Genomic DNA, 18,355 nt, shown 5'->3' with positions numbered 1-18,355 from the left:
ACTACCTTGCCTGCCTCAAGATCTACAGTGCCCAGCCATGACTGCGTTTCTTTCTGCAAGAACTCGGACAGAACTTCTGCGGTGTGTCTGTTGTCGCCCAAACACTTCATAGCCAATACAGCCTGTTGACGCTTGCCAGTAGCTACCCCATAATGGGACACCTGGTGTGCGACAGTGGCAGCTGCGGATGGAGTGGTTGTGCGACTGCGGTCTGTGGACGAGCTCTCGCTTCTGCAGGAGGATAAGGAGGAGGAGGGGGGCGAACGGCTACAGCCAACTATTTCCGTGGGCTAGGCAGAACTGTCCCAATATTGCTGTCCCCTGTGGACCCTGCATCCACCACATTCACCCAGTGTGCCATGATGGACACGTAACGTCCCTGGCCATGCCTACTGGTCCATGCATCTGTTGTCAGGTGCACCTTTGTACTCACAGATTGCCTGAGTGCATGGACGATGCGATCTTTAACATGCTGATGGAGGGCTGGGATGGCTTTTCTCGAAAAGTAGTGTCGACTGGGTAGCTGGTAGCGTGGTTCAGCGTAGTCCATTAGGGCTTTGAAAGCTTTGCTTTCAACTAACCGGTAGGGCATCATCTCTAACGAGATTAGTCTAGCTATGTGGGTGTTCAAACCCTGTGTACGTGGATGCGAGGATGAGTACTTCCTTTTTCTAACGAGAGTCTCATGTAGGGTGAGCTGGACTGGACAGCTGGAGATCGTGGAACTAGCGGGGGTGACGGTGGACATGGCAGACTGAGAGACGGTTGGAAACGGTATTCTTGTCGTTGCCCTAGATGCAGTGTTTCCTACTACGAAACTGGTGATTCCCTGACCCTGACTGCTTTGGCCTGGCAACAAAACCTGCACAGATACTGCAGGTGGTGCGGAAAATGGTGGCCTTACAGTGACGGAAGGGATGTAGCGTTGCTGACTAGCTTCATTGGCCGAGGGTGCTACAACCTTAAGGGAGGATTGGTAGTTAGTCCAGGCTTGCAAATGCATGGTGGTTAAATGTCTATGCATGCAACTTGTATTTAGACTTTTCAGATTCTGACCTCTGCTTAAGGTAGTTGAACATTTTTGACAGATGACTTTGCGCTGATCATTTGGATGTTGTTTAAAAAAATGCCAGACTGCACTCTTTCTACCATCGGATACCTTTTCAGGCATTGCTGACTGAGCTTCTTTAACCGGATGGCCACGCTGTCCTCCAACTGGTTTTGGCTTTGCCACGCGTTTTGGGCCAGAAACGGGCCCGGCAGATGGAACCCTGTTGCGATGTTGATGCCTGCTGCAGCCCCTCCTCCTCCGCTTCAGAACAACTGCCGCATGCACCCTGTTCCCCCAATGGCTGCCAATCGGGGTCAACAACTGGGTCATCTATGACCTCCTCTTTTATCTCATGTGCAACTTCGTCTGTGTTACCGTGTAAGCCGGTGGTATAGCGTTTGTGACGGGGCACCATAGTCTCATCAGGGTCCGATTCTGGATCAGTACACTGCGAGGGCAATGTGGTGGTCTGAGTCAAAGGAACAGCATAGTAATCTGGCTGTGGCTGTGCATCTGTGCACTCCATGCCCGATTCAACTTGTAATGGGCATGGCCTGTTAACTGTTTCACTTTCTAACCCAGGAACGGTATGTGTAAAGAGCTCCATGGAGTAACCCGTTGTGTCGCCTGACGCATCATTCTCTGTTGTTGTTTTTGCTGAACAGGACAATGGAGCGACTTGTCCCTGAGCGTGAACATCCACTAACGACGCGCTGCTTTTACATTTACCAGTTTCAGAAGAGGAGGCAAAAGAGCTAGAGGCTGAGTCAGCAAGGAAAGCCAAAACTTGCTCTTGCTGCTCCGGCTTTAAAAGTGGTTTTCCTACTCCCAGAAAAGGGAGCGTTCGAGGCCTTGTGTAGCCAGAAGACGAACCTGGCTCCACAGCTCGAGACTTAGGTGCTATATTGTTTTTCCCACGACCACCTGATGCTCCACCACCACTACCATCATTACCAGCTGGCAATGAACGCCCACGGCCACGACCTCTTCCAACAGACTTCTTCATTGTTTTAAAAACGTAACCAAAGTAACGGTATTTGTTACTGTAAAACAACTTACAAGGTGAACTCAAACTTCTGTAGGATTTCGATATCCCTTTATAGGTGGGTGAGACTGCAAGGAAAATCAGGCACAATGTTACACACTCGGTTTTCTGTGGCACAAAATGAGACAGATGCCACACACGCAGGACTGGCACTGAAGCACAAATGCCAATATTAATCTCCCACTATTTTTTTTGTTCAGGGAGAATTTAAAAAACAAAAAACAAAAAAACAGACACTAGGCTTTCTGTGGCCCACAATTTGAGAGAGATGGCACACACGACTGGCACAGAAGCACAAATGCCAATATTAATCTCCCACTATTTTTTTTTGTTCAGGGAGAATTTAAACCCCCCCCCCCAAAAAAAAAAAAAAACCCGACACTAGGCTTTCTGTGGCCCACAATTTGAGAGAGATGGGACACACGACTGGCACACAAGCACAAATGCCAATATTAATCTCCCACTATTTATTTTTTTTCAGGGAGAATTTAAACCCCCCCCCCAAAAAAAAAAAAAAAAAACCGACACTAGGCTTTCTGTGGCCCACAATTTGAGAGAGATGGGACACACGACTGGCACAGAAGCACAAATGCCAATATTAATCTCCCACCATTTATTTTTTTTCAGGGATAATTTAACCCCCCCCCCAAAAAAAAAAAAAAACAGACACTAGGCTTTCTGTGGCCCACAATTTGAGAGAGATGGCACACACGACTGGCACTCAAGCACAAATGCCAATATTAATCTCCCATTTTTTTTTTTAAAGGGAGAATTAAAAACAAAAAAAAAAAAACAGTATGCAGACAGTAGGCTTTCTGTGGCCCACAATTTGAGAGAGATGCCACACACACAGGACTGTCACTCGAGCAAAAATGCCAATATTAATCTCACATATTTTTTTTTTTTTTTAAGGGAGAATTAAAAACAAAAAAAAAACAGTATTGCAGACATTATGCTTTCTGTGGCCCACAATTTGAGAGAGATGCCACACACGCAGGACTGTCACTCAAGCACAAATGCCAATCTTAATCTCCCACTTTTTTTTGTTTCTGGGAGAATTGTCAAGAAATCAGGCCCAGTATTACACACTAGGCTTTCTGTGCCCCAAAATTGGAGAGAGATGGCACACACAGGACTGGCACTCTAGCAGAAATGCCAACCTTAATCTCCCACTACTTTTTTTTGTTAGGGAGAATTGTCAAGAAATCAGGCCCAGTATTACACACTAGGCTTTCTGTGCCCCAAAATTGGAGAGAGATGGCACACACAGGACTGGCACTCTAGCAGAAATGCCAATCTTAATCTCCCACTACTTTTTTTTGTTAGGGAGAATTGCCAAGAAATCAGGCCCAGTATTACACACTAGGCTTTCTGTGCCCCAAAATTGGAGAGAGATGGCACACACAGGACTGGCACTCTAGCAGAAATGCCAATCTTAATCTCCCACTACTTTTTTTGTTAGGGAGAATTGCCAAGAAATCAGGCCCAGTATTACACACTAGGCTTTCTGTGCCCCAAAATTGGAGAGAGATGGCACACACAGGACTGGCACTCTAGCAGAAATGCCAATCTTAATCTCCCACTACTTTTTTTTGTTAGGGAGAATTGCCAAGAAATCAGGCCCAGTATTACACACTAGGCTTTCTGTGCCCCAAAATTGGAGAGAGATGGCACACACAGGACTGGCACTCTAGCAGAAATGCCAATCTTAATCTCCCACTACTTTTTTTTGTTAGGGAGAATTGCCAAGAAATCAGGGCCAGTATTACACACTAGGCTTTCTGTGCCCCAAAATTGGAGAGAGATGGCACACACAGGACTGGCACTCTAGCAGAAATGCCAATCTTAATCTCCCACTACTTTTTTTTGTTAGGGAGAATTGCCAAGAAATCAGGGCCAGTACTACACACTAGGCTTTCTGTGCCCCAAAATTGGAGAGAGATGGCACACACAGGACTGGCACTCTAGCAGAAATGCCAATCTTAATCTCCCACAATTTTTTTTTAAGGGAGAATTAAAAAAAAAAAAAAAAAAGGATTATAGACACTAGGCTTTCTGTGCCCCACAATTGGAGAGAGATGGCACACACGACTGGCACTCAAGCACAAATGCCAAGATTAATCTCCCACTATTTATTTTTTTTCAGGGAGAATTTAAAAACCAAAATAAAAAAAAAACAGGGACTGTCCTACAATTACTATCTCCCTGCAGTAATCTCAGCAAGGTATGGCAGGCAGCAATAACAAGGAGTGGACTGCTGCACAAATTAAATCAAAAGTGTGGACAAACAAACAAGATAGCTGTGCAGAAAGGAAGGAACAACAGGATTTGTCCTTTGAAAAAAGCAGTTGGTTTGCACAGCGGCGTACACACAGCAATGCAGCTATCAGGGAGCCTTCTAGGGCAGCCCAATGAGCTACAGCGCTGAGGAAAAAAAAAAGTAGCTTCCACTGTCCCTGCAAACAAAAGGTGGTGTTGGACAGTGGAAATCGCTACAGCACAAACGGTTTGGGGGTTAATGGACCCTGCCTAACGCTATCCCTGCTTCTGACGAAGCGGCAGCAACCTCTCCCTATGCTCAGATCAGCAGCAGTAACATGGCGGTCGGCGGGAATGCCCCTTTATAGCCCCTGTGACGCAAGCCAATCACTGCAATGCCCTTCTGTAAGATGGTGGGGACCAGGACCTATGTCATCACGCTGCCCACACTCTGCGTCCACCTTCATTGGCTGAGAAATGGCGCTTTTCGCGTCATTGAAACGCGACTTTGGCGCAAAAGTCGTGTACCGCATGGCCGACCCCACACAGGGATCGGGTCGGGTTTCATGAAACCCGACTGTGCCAAAAGTCGGCGACTTTTGAAAATGAACGATCCGTTTCGCTCAACCCTAGTCGCCACAATAAAAACACAACCTGTTGAGACATCTGAAACGTTGTCGTTCCGTTTTAGACAGAATCCTATGACACTGCATAGGCTCAGTAATTTGCTCTGAGGATAACGCCATAGAGCACACAGTTCTGCGTTCCCGCAAGCGCCGGTCAATCTGAATGGCCAAAGACATAGAATCACTCAGATTGGAGGGTGTGGGAAACCCCACCATAACATCCTTAACAGATTCAGAAAGACCCTTTCTGAAAATTGCCGCCAAAGCATCATCATTCCATTTAGTCAACACAGACCATTTTCTGAATTTCTGACAATACAATTCAGCCGCCTCTTGCCCCTGAGATAGGGCCAACAAGGTTTTCTCAGCTTGATCCACAGAATTAGGCTCATCATACAATAACCCCAATGCTTGAAAGAAAGAATCAACATTAAGCAAAGCAGGATTGCCAGATTCCAGGGAAAATGCCCAATTCTGTGGGTCACCACGCAGCAGGGATATGATGATTTTAACCTGCTGACTGGGATCACCAGAGGAGCGGGGTCTCAATGGAAAAAACAGTTTACAGTTATTTTTGAAACTCAAAAATTTGGATCTGTCACCAAAAAATAAATCAGGAGTGGGAATCTTAGGTTCTAATGCAGGAGTCTGAACAATATAATCCGAAATACCCTGTACCCTAGCAGCAAGCTGATCCACACGAGAGGCTAACTCCTGAACATTCATGTTAGCACTAGGTTCCTCAGCCACCCAGAGATTAAGAGGGAGGAGAAGACAGATCAAACTGAAGAAAAAAAAATGGCTCAAGACCTTTCCTCCCTTCTTCTGAGATGCATTTAACTAATTGTTGGCCAGTTGTACTGTTATGATCAGGTGGCCTTGGAGCAGCATGAAATGACCTTCGCTGGAGCAGTGGTACTATACTGACCGCAAACTCTGATCCAATCATTGCGACTGGAAGTAGCCGTGGGGTGTGCCTAACCAGACCTAGACACCTCGACACAGCCGGAGAACTAAATATCCCTAAAGATGGAAATAGGAAAACCCTCTTGCCTCAGAGTAGACCCCCAAAGGATAGACAGCCCCCCACAAATAATGACTGTGAGTAGGAGAGGAAAAGACACACGCAGACTGAAAACAGGGATAAGCAAAGGAGGCCACTACTACCTAGAAAGGAAAGGAAAGTACAGGATACTATGTGGTCAGCATAAAACACTACAAAATATCCACAGCAGAAAAATACAAAAACTCCACCACCTAACTAAAGATGTGGAGAGTATATCTGCGACTCCAGCGAATCCAACTAGACTGAGAAAAACATCAGGCACAGTCTAGCAGGAACAAAATAGAAACAAGATAGCACAGAAAATGAACACACAGAGTGTGTCTAAAACAAAATGAAGCAAACACTTAACTTTGCTGAATTGGCAGCAAGCAGGAGAGGCCAGGCAGGACCAACACTTCCAAAGGAACAATGGCCAACTGGCAGGGACTAAAGAGTCCTGCAAAGCTATATACCCCAGTCAGCTTTGCAATTAGCAGATACACCTGTCCAATCCTGCAGTCCAGGCACAACTGCATTACCCTCTACAACCACCGGAGGGAGCCCAAAAGCAGAATTCACAACAGATTTGCAGAAGAAGAATAGGTCCACACACGGACCAGGCCAACGTGACACCTTCAGAGTGGAATAAAGCAGGCAAGTCACCAGGAATCTCAGAAAACAAAGTCCCTTGGTGCTCAACAGGGTTAGCTTCCACAATGAGCTGGACCACCTCCTCCAGGTAGATAGGTGACAGGGACTTGAATGCTGCTATCTTAACATCATCAACAGCTGGACACTTGGAAACTGGAAACCTTCTCACAGGGTTCAACTTTTGCCCAACAGGTAGCAGAAATGTTCTTAGGTTCGGAACACAAGAAAAGTCATTGGTGATGAGTGTGGAGAACAACACCTCCACCGGGTCAGGGAAAAATTGAGGTGAATAAACTTCTGACTTGAAATCTTCACCAGCCGGCCACACGGAAGCTGAGGGAACTCTCACCGGATTCATCTTCTGCCCATTATACAGTAAAAAAAATTTAAGTAACAGAGATGTTCCTGGGTACTGTTTACAAGAAAAGACACTGGAGTTGAGTGAAGGGAACGTCACCTCCACCGGGTCAGAGGGAAGCTGAGGTGAGTAAATTTCTGTTTCACCAACCGGCCACAAGGATGCTGAAGGTATCCACATAGGAACCATCTTCTGCCCGTTATCCAGAAGAAATCGTCCAAGCGGCGGGGATGTTCCTGGGAGCAGACTGCTGCTATAGTCGCTGGAGATGTGTGGAGAGATTGTAACCACTTCCCCATCTTTGGTGACATCACTACATCTTGACTCGATGACTAGCAGACCAGCGGAGGAAGAAGATGACACTGCTGAATGTCTTTGACGCATGGGAACCAGACACTTCTCAAGACTGGGTAAGTTCAAACAAAGGACTTTACTGGAACTCTTGACCAGAGCGGGTGGTAGAGTCCTTGGCTCAGAATGACCCATGGGCATAACAGACAGCATACGGAAAACAGACGTCTTCGTTTATAAGGCTCCAACCGTAGTTGTCCTTACAGGACTAGACTGCTCTTTAGCAGGGCACGGCCATTACCAGACAACATCCACACTGGGTTCTGGAGCTGTAGAACGGAGACCATACACCGACTCTATATGACAGGTGGCTAAAAAACACCAAAGCTCCCAGAAGGCAGAGAAACAGTCATTAACTTTGATGAAGAGGAAGTACTTTTGCCGGGGCAGCCTCTCCTACTGGCCCAGGGTTTTGGAGTACAGGCTTCACAGGGCAGAGACCATCTGAATGTTCTTTACAACCACAGGGATACGGTATTTTAATCTCAGCACCAGATTCAGGCTGCAGATTTGCCAGCCCCCTTTAAGTAGATCTCTTGGATCTTGCTCGGGTGGCTGCTTCGGCAGGTTGTGGAACAGGTGAGTCTTGACGGTCATGGACGGAAGTGATGGTTTACCCACAGGTTTCTTTCATCTGGACCATCTCTGTGAGCTAGGAGGGGAAGACTTTTCAGGAGACGCAGAACTAGGCTTACTGAAGGCCTTACAGAAGGCCACCAGGAAGGCAGGCAGGTTTGAGGTGATGGGGTCCCCTGCTTCCCAGAGGGGGTTGAGCCACATCAAAGCATCTCCTGTTAAGTAGGTCATTAAAAAACCTACTTTAACCCGGTCTGTGGAGAAATAGGGAGCATGCCACTTGAAATAACGCAAGCACGTTCCAAGAACACGCAAAATTGCCTTGGATCTCCATCGTAGCATGGAGGATCTGCTGGGACGGGTTCATCATTAGGAGCGCTGGCTTGAAGTCGATCAACCAGCTCATTAGAGAAGACAATTGTGGGTGGAGCAGTGAAGGACTGGATTTCAGACTGCGCAAACATTCTCCTCAGAGGCCAATACTGGCAAGAAGAAAGTTCATCTTGCTCCGAGAGTAAAGGTACATGGGACCCAGCGGGAACCATGGCCTGTGCAAATTGTCACGTTCACGCCCAGACTGGTTGGCGCAGGGGTGTAGCCCCACTGTGCCACAGACCAGACTACCCTGGAAGGGGCGTAACTAAGTAGCTTCCTTGGTATTTGCTGGAGCCTCTGATGGCGAGGTCAGGCTTGTGTGGCAGGAAGCTACCAGGTACCACTCCAGGGTGGTGTCTGGCTTTGGCTGCTGATCCCACCGGGGGAAAGGGAACATAGACAGGCAAGCGGGCATGGCTGGCACTCTGGCAGACAGACGGGTACAACAGAGACACTGGCAGATAGGCGGGCATGGCTGGCTCTCTGGTAGGCAGGCAGGTACGGTTGGCTCTCTAGCAGGAAAGGTGGACAAGGCTGGTACACTGGAAGAGCGGTAGGGACCGGTCTGCAGGCAGGTATGTAAAACAGGTAAGAACCTGTTCAGACAGGAGGGTATATGAGAAACAGGTATAGAAAGACCACAAGGAGCGGAGCAAAGCAGAAACGCAGGGGGAGGAGCCAAGAGCAGGAGGTGGAGTCAAGTACTGAAACGCAGGAGATGGATCCACGAGCAGGAGGCGAAGCCAAGAGCGGAGCGCAGGAGGCGGAGCCAAGAGCGGAAATGCAGGAGGCGGAGCCAAGAGCAGGAGGCGGAGCCAAGTGCAGAAACACAGGAGGCGGAGCCAAATGCAGAAATTCAGGAGGCGGAGCCAAGAGCAGGAGGCAGAGCCAAGAAAATGCAGAAACGCAGAAGTCAGAGCAAAGTCAGAGTGCAGACTTGAGTGCAGAGCAAAGCTACAGAGTGCAGAGCCAAGAGCAAAACCACAGAATGCCAAGCAAGGTAACAGAATGCAAAGCAAGGAGCAAAGCAAGGTCGCAGAGTACAGAGCCGAAAGCAGAGCAAAGCAGTACACAGTGTGCTGAGCCAAAAGCAGAGGAGCAAAGCAAGACACAGAGTACGCACAGCAGAGAAAACAAACGAAGACAGGGATATAAACGGACACAGGAACAGGACTAGACTAAGACAGAGTCAGGAACGGGACAATGCACAGAGACAAGGACACAAGCCAGGGTACGATGCCCCACTGGGTGGCTACACAAGGACACAGGCCAGGGTACTACGCCCCACTGGGTGGCTACACAAGGACACAGGCCAGGGTACTATGCCCCACTAGGTGGCAGACACAAAAGTCACAGAGACAGGGCCTGGCACCTCAGCAGCTAAGAACTGACTGAGGGAGTAAGTTACACAGGCCCCCACCAATGGAAGCCTCATGGCAATTGGCCGGAAACACCTTAGCAAGGTGCACACAGTCTCAATAAGAAACAGGAGTTGCCGGCGCTGCCCCCTATGCACACAGAGCATGCACAGAGCAAGTAACAGAAATGAGGCACACAGCATGGAGCTGTTAATAGAGAGAAATCACAACATGGCCCAGAGAAGTAAGTTAGTTTGAGTGTAATGCAGGTGGGGGATGGGAGGCCATGCAGTGATGCCAGCAGGGTTGTTACAGTAGTGTAAGGACTGGCCGATGGCTCTCTGCAGTCGAGCGTGACCGTTTCATGTTTTCGTATACAGCAGCCACACTCGGGTCAGGAGCCGTGCACAGCGCACTGGGTTACGATCTCGCTCCGATTTTTACGGCCTTCTGACTGAGCTCAAAAAGTGAATATGCTAGCAATATGCTATATATTCTACTTGTGGGAAATCTTCCTTTCAATGCTACAATCCGAGGAAAAGAATATAAATCTTAAAAATCCATAGCCTGACAAATAATCATATACAGTTGTGCTCAAATGTTTACATAACCCATCAGAATTTTGCTTTCTTGGCCTTTTTTTGGAGAATATGAATGATAATACCAAAACTTTTTCTCCACTCATGGATAGTGGTTGAGTGAAGCCATTTATTGTTAAACTACTGTGTTTTCTCTTTTTAAATTATAATGACAAGCCAAAACATCCAAATGACCCTGATCAAGAGTTTACATACCCCATTTCTTAATACCGTGTATTGCCCCCCTCTAACATCAATGACAGCTTGAAATATTTTGTGGTAGTTGTGGATGAGGTTCCTTATTTTTTCTCTTATGGTAAAGCTGCCCATTCTTCTTGGCAAAAAGCCTCAAGTTCCTGTAAATTCCTGGGCTGTCTAGCATGAATTGCGATCTCTCAGAGTGGCTCAATGATATTGAGGTCAGGAGACTGAGATGGTCACTCCAGAACCTTCACTTTGCTCTGCTGTAGCCAATGACAGGTCGACTTGGCCTTGTGTTTTGGATTGTTGTCATGCTGGAATGTCCAAGTACGTCCCATATGCAGCTTCCAGGCCGATGAGTGCAAATTTGTCCCCAGTTATGCTGATAACCTGCTGCATTCATCTTTCCTTAAACTTTGATCAAGTTTCCTGTGCCTTTGTAGCTCACACATCCAAAACATCAGCGATCCACCTCCTTACTTTACAGTAGTAATGATGTTCCTTTCATCATTGGCCTTGTTGACCACTCTCCAAATGTAACGTTCAAGTTTGGTCTCATCAATCCTAATTATCTTGTTCCAGAAGTTTTGAGGTTTGTCTCTGTGCTGTTTTGCGTATTGTAGGCGAGATACTTTGTGGCATTTGTGCAGTAATGGCTTTCTTTTGGTGACTCAAACATGCAGCCCATTTTTCTTCAAGTGCCTCCTTATTGTGCATCTTGAAACAGCCACAGCACTAGTTTTCAGAGAGTCCGGTTTTTCAGCTGATGTTATTTGTGGGTTTTTCTTTGCATCTCGATCAATTTTCCTGCTAGTTGTGGACGACATATTTGTTGGTATACCTGACAGTGGTTTTATTTTTACAGAGCCTCTGATTTTCCATTTGTTAATCACAGTTTGAACACTGCTGACTGGCATTATCAATTCCTTGGATATGTTTATGTATCCCTTTTCTGTTTTATACAGTTCAACTTCCTTTTCCCGTAGAGCCGTTGACAATTCTTTTGCTTTCCCCATGACTCACAATCCAGAAACGTCAGTGGCTGGATGAAAGTTGGAAGAGTCTGTCTGAGTTCCAGAAACTCACTCAGCTTTTATGCACACACACTGATTATAAGCAAACAGGTCACATGTGAAAATGTTATCTTTAGTAACCATTGAAACTCATTTGTGTCAACTTCTGTGCATCAGACCAAAATCACCAGGGTATGTGAACTTTTGATCAGGGTCATTTGGCTGTTTTGGGTTGTCATTATGATTTAAAAAGAGAAAACACAGTAGTTTGACAACAAATGCCTTCACCCAACCACTAACCATGAGTGGATAAAAAGTTTTGGTGTTATCATTCATATTCTATGAAAAAAGGCCAAGAAAGCAAAAATTCTGCTGGCGTATGTAAACTTTTGAGCACATCTGTATAACAGTGGGATTTTAAGAGCACCCTGATGGTGGGGAACGAATTACACCAATGTCCACTAAGGCCTCTTACACACTTCCATTGGCCGTGTCCCGTCCTAATGCATCGGGAAGACGTGCCGACGGATGTCGAGAAAATAGTGATACAATGGAGGGAACGCATCCAGTGTTATGACGGATGCGTCGGCTGAGGTTTTCCGGTGTAGATATGAGACTTGGTACTCTGGGGCAGAGAGAGAGAGAGAGAGATTTTCCCTGCCTTGAAAATCCTTCCGGCCATGCTCAGAGGGAAAAAACATGATACGTCGCTGGATTCCTGTTTGTGATTCTCAGCAACGGATCCTGCATCCATAGGCTTCCATTATAGCCAACAACGGACAGCTCAGGACCCGTCGCTGACGGATTTTCCGACGTGCAGAAAAAACGTTCCTCTGAACGTTTTCTCTCCGTGACGGACCGCTATTTTCCGAAGGATCCAGTGCACGACGGATGAAACACATGGCCATCTGTCACAATCCGTCGCTAATACAAGTCTATGGGAAAAAACAGGATCCTGCAGAAAAATTTGCAGGATCCTGTTTTTTCAAAACTCGACGGATTTCGACATGAGAAAAAAAGACGGAAGTGTGAAAGAGGCCTTAACTGCAGCCTAAAGATTATTTAAATTATATAAAGATAATAGTAAGCACAATCAATTTGCAACAGTCATACAAAAAGGCTATCCATCCTGATCCCGCTGACCCCTTAAAGACTAACCCTTTAATAACAGTCCCTGCAGACCCAATGCTGCGGTCACAAAAGTAGGTAATTTCAACACTACCCTGCTCCCTAATTAAATTAACAGTTTCTGGATTTATCCAACTAATTTCTATGCCTGTGTTCTTCTTTTCCCAGCAGAGCCTGTAAAACAGCTTTAATAAAGGAAATATGAATTTTTGTTTTATTTATTTATTTTTTGTCTGTTGACGTTAATGCTTTTAAGCCTTTGGTAATAACCTTAGAAATGTTGTACTAAGAAGTATCCTATTATACTTGCAGCCTCACGTTGGGGAACACTTAATAGGGGACTGCCATTTTTATCACATCTACAGAGCTCGGGTTCCTAATAAACAGATTCATTACAGCTGCTTGGCAACTTACTTGGTTTGGCTAAAAATAAAGTGCTGTCCTGTGGATAAAAAGAAGCTGTCTGCCTTTTGTGTGCTAATTAAAAAGGATGGTGCAGGTGTTCATTACCCTGTTTATTTTATTGTTCCTATATTAGTAGATTTGCTGTGACCACATCTCATTACAGTTGAGGAGTGTACAGTGACTCTACGCTCATCCCCACCCAGTTGCTTAACTTCAGGATCTTGGACCCCAATGCATAATCTCCAACAATCTCCACATCATCCTCCAAATATCATGGGTCTTGGTGTTAGGACTGGCAGAACGCACCAAATAATAATTAGAGATTATATAAGTTGCATTCGCAGTCCGGGGTCCACCGTGCAGCTAAGACACCTGCTGCTTGGTAATGACAGACTATATGGCGGTATAATGTGAGTACACACACGGGTTAGCTTTACCCAGTATGAAGGAAGCGAACCCTGCTGCGTCACAGGGCCACGATACCGCACAGAAAGCGCAAGCAAGGCGACACAGAACTCTGCCCCAAAACTCAGGGTAAGAGTTCCTCTACATCTCTTGCGCTCGACAACCGCTACTGTGATGCCAGGAAATCAACTTAAACTAAACATTTACCCCACAGGAGTGCATGCAGCGCCGCTCTGGTGGATGCTGCTAACTAGAATCAGTATCTTGGGCTAATGTGCAGGATAGCACTGTCGGGCGCTAGGTAGCTCTACCATTCACGAAAAGGCAACAACACTAGGGATGGGAATGATTCGGAGCTTTCATCCATCAACAGGCATACACCCACACACACAAGTTAACATGTTTAGACTAGCGCATGGCCAAGCGTCCATGCAAACCTTTTATAGTAGTAGTGGAGCGCCCCCAGACGCAGGGCCGCGGGGTACTCAGTACCGGTCCTCTCTGTCTCGGTGCTGGGGCTGTCACGGTGGCTGGACCCGGTCCGTGACCCTGCTAAGGGGCGTCCAATGAAAGGGTGATGTAAGTTTGTCAAGTATTCATGACGCCACCTGTGGTATTCGGTCAGGGTGACCGACGCTGCTTTGGGGTCTGCTGGGGTGATGGAATGGCAGCTAGATGGTATACCTTCCCACAGGTGAAGTATATCCCCAGGGCTTCCCAGTAATGTAGGTGGCAATGATGTGAGGCGCAGTTAATAACGAGGACACAGGGTTGCAGTCTCTTTACCTTTTTACTGAAGACTTCGGGATCCGCAATCCAGAGCACTGCTAACAGGGATGGCTGAGTCCGGCCGGTCCGAAGGCACATCCAGAGTTCCCTTTGCAGGTGGAAATCAGTGCCTACCAACTAGCGCCTGTGTGTTGTAGTTCTTCCCTGCTGAGCATTCGGGATAGTCCTCACAACTTTCGTATTCGTTCTTTCTCTCTCCGTCCCCCAAGTATATCTGACGCACCCATTTGACGGGAAGGCTCGGAGCTCTCTGGGACCCTAGAGATGCCGCTCTTCACGCTTGCCCCCTATGTCTGCTCAGGTGATGTAAGGTAGACAGCCAACCTATAATCAACTGTCCTGCCGCTGTTTGAAGTAATGCTTGAAGTCTGTTACTTCCTCGGCGTTCCGGCCACCGGCTACGCGCCTCAGTAGGATGTTGCCATTCTCGAGGCACTACTCCTACTGTTTTATCTCCTTGTGCTGCAATTTCGTTTCTCAATTCTCCACAATATCCTTCACTTTGTGTCCTTCCTTAGGATGCCGCCGCAAGGTAGTGCAGGCGCGGCTCCATAGCAATCTGTCCTTCTGCTAGGTACCTGCCAGGAACCCACCCCTGACAGGTCCTCCCTGGAGCTCTCCCAGGCTACGTTCTCTCTAACTTCCTGTCCAACCCCCAGTTTTACCAGAGTGTGAGGAGTGGCCTAATACATAGTGCCTTTTGCTCCCCCTGGTGGCCGGAGTGTGAAGTGTAATGTGTGACTGTGATACCTAGTCGGGTGAACTCCTTTAGTGCAATCAGACATAACATCACTCCCCTTAGTGGCAGAGCGACATTGCTGCAACGACCAGGACTCTGGGGCACTGCACTAGCGCTCCGGGACCTTCCTGATGGTCCAATAGGAGCCGCAACAGGACCTGAGCATGTGACCCCGACCTCCAATGGGAGGTTGTCCCGTGGACATGCTCAGTGTGGTAAAAGCACAACTTAGTCCCTGAAACGCCTGCTCCTTGCTGAGGTATGCTGGCTACAAAGGCAGAGCCTGGAAAGGCAAAGGTACCCAAGCGCACAGTGTCAGCTTAAGCTAGACGCTGGGATCGATGTCTCTGCTGAGCAGGTTCCACTGTGGCTGGAGGAGAATTGGAGACCGCAGTGGACACGGTTCGAGCTTCCCGCTGTGCAGAGGCGGGAACTCAACACCTATCACTTGGTCTTTTAATATGGGCTCTTGCTCTTATTCATTTTCGTCTGGACTATTGTAACTCTCTACTAATCTGTCTTCCTCTTACCAAACTCTCCCCTCAACCATCTGTTTTGAATGCTGCAGCCAGGATCATATTCCTCACCAACCATTTACACTGATGCCTCTACCTTGTGCCAGTCATTGCACTGGTTACCCATCCATTCCAGAGTTCAATATAAACGTATCACTCTCACCCACAAAGCACTCCACGGATCAGCACCACACTACATCTCCTCCCTCGTCTCAGTATACCACCCTACCCGTGCCCTCCATTCTGTGAACGACCTAAGGTTAACATCCTCAATAATCAGAACTTCCCATTCCCGTCTCCAAGACTTCTCACATGTAAGCTCCAATTCTTTGGAATGCACTACCCAGGATAATTCGATTAATCCCCAATACCCACCGCTTTAAGCATACCCTAAAAACGCTTTTCTTCAGAATGGCCTACCACCTTAACACATTTATCTAACTATCCCTATGTTGCCCATTCAAAAATTTCTTCATAACTAGGACCCTTGTTTCATCTGTTTTTATGCATTTAAGAGCCCTCTGTGCCTGCACTTTTACACATTCTGGTTGGTAACATGTTCATGCGGCATTATATGAACACCCGATTTATTACATTATGGTTGATCAGAACAATGAAAGCAATTGTTACAATCTCCCTTTCGTTTCTCCCCTATTTTCTCATAGATTGTAAACTTGTGAGCAGGGCCCTCATTCCTCTTGGTATCTGTTGTTTTATGTGATTATGGTTATTCTGTAATGCATTTTATTTTCTGTACAATGTAAAATGTAAAGTGCTGTGGAATATGTTGGCACTATAGAAATAAAATTATTATTATTATTATTATTAATAATAACCATTGCAATGACTGACACAGGATGGAGGCATCAGTGTAGTGGCTGGACATAGATATGACCCTGGCTCCTGTATTCAAGATGCTTACTTTGCTTTTGGGTAATTGGCGCTCTTTGGCCTCTCCCTGCATATGTGCATTACGGCAGGGCAGAGCAGAATACGTCTGTGAAGGAGCAAGATTGTTGGTACTGTGTGGGTGACATAGGACGTTTCATCCAGATGAAGCAAGGCAGGAGGACGCAATTGTGAGGAGAGAGGAGGTGCTAAAGTAAGACCAATACTAGTAATGCCCATTGGACTGGACATTTAAATAGTGTAGTCTGTTTCTACTAATTTTCTTTTTTCTCATGAAATCGTGGCAGATGTGTGTGTCTCTGGAACTGGTACTAATGACAATATTGATACAGTGCTTTAAAATATATTGGTGCCCAGTAGATGACAAAAACAGTATAGTAGATGCAGCAAAAAAAGCAAATTAGCCCAGATAAATATCAGTGGGGGAGGTGGGATATATGAGATCTTTTTTGCATTTGTTACAGACCCGTGAACTCCTTAAAGGGAACCTGTCACCCCCCCTCAGGTGTTTGTAACAAAAAGAGCCACCTTGTGCAGCACAAATGCTGCATTCTGAGAAGGTGGCTCTTTTAGTTATGATGCCTGTACACGCTGAAATAAACGTTTATAAAATGTGCCCCCTCATACCCTGAAATCGCCAGGGAGACGGGTCTTTCCTTCCTAATCAGACCCAGCACAGCCGTCACTCCGGGCCTGTGCGCGTCGGGCGCCGCCTCCTCTTGCTGCATTATCGTCCCCGGCATCTGCGCTGTAAGTACAAAGGGTAGCGCAACTGCGCACGCCCAAAAAAAATACTTAATGCGCAGGCACCAGGAACGATAAAGCTGCCGTCACACTAGCAGTATTTGTTCAGTATATTACATGAGTATTTGTAAGCCAAAACCAGGAGTGGGTGATAAATGCGGAAGTGGTGCATATGGTTCTATTATACTTTTTCCTCTATTTGTTCCACTCCTGGTTTTGGCTTACACATACTGAGGTAAAGTACTGACCAAATACTGCTAGTGTGACGGCAGCCTAATACTGAAAGGGGAGGCGGCACCCGGCGCGCACAAGCCTGGAGTGATGGCTGTGCTGTGTCTGATTAGTAAGGAAAGACCCGCCTCCCTGGCGATTTAAGGGTATGAGGGGGTACATTTTATAAACATTTATTTCAGCGTGTGCAGGGAGCATATCTAAGGCTGGTTTCACATTTGCATTTTTTGCCGCTGCGTTTTAGCGCAAAAAAACGCATGCTTTTTTTTCCTATACTTACGTTTTGCCGCCGCATGCGTCTTTTCTGTGCATGCGTTGTGTTGCAGAAATGCAACATGTAGTAATTTCTAGCGGCGTTTTTTTGCGACAAAAAACCCTATTGCTGTCTATGTAAAAGCATGCGTTTTTAAGCACATGCGTTTGCATGCGTTTTAATAGAAAAACACAAGAATACACACTGATAAACCAACCCCAAACCCTAACCCTAACCCTAAGGGTTAGGGTTAGGATCCCTTAGGGCTAGGGTTAGGATCCCTTAGGGTTACGGTTAGGATCCCTTAGGGTTAGGGTTAGGGTTAGGGTTAGGATCCCTTAGGGTTAGGGTTAGGGTTAGGATCCCTTAGGGTTAGGGTTAGGAATAGGGTTAGGATAACCCTAACCCTAGCTATTTCTGTTTAAAGTGGGTTTTCTTGTTGATTTTGATGATTGGCAGCTGTCAGACACTTCTCATCATGCGTTTTAAAAACGGAAACGCAGGAAAAAACGCATGTAAATGCTTCAAAACGCCGCGTTTGTATTAAAACATGCAAAAACGCATGCGTCTAAAAAACGCGGCATTTTACCGCATTTACATGCGTTTTTTTCACCACATGCGTTTGCGTTTAAAATGCTGCTTTTTTAAACGCAAATGTGAAACCAGCCTAAAAGAGCCACCTTGTCAAAATGCAGCATTTGTTCTGCACAAGGTGGCTCTTTTAGTTACAAACGCCTGAGGGGGGTGACA

This window comes from Ranitomeya imitator, chromosome 2, assembly GCF_032444005.1.
Source record: "Ranitomeya imitator isolate aRanImi1 chromosome 2, aRanImi1.pri, whole genome shotgun sequence".
Taxonomy (NCBI): Eukaryota; Metazoa; Chordata; class Amphibia; order Anura; family Dendrobatidae; genus Ranitomeya; species Ranitomeya imitator.
The sequence above is the reverse complement of the archived record's forward strand: the minus strand, read 5'-3'. Positions refer to the sequence as shown.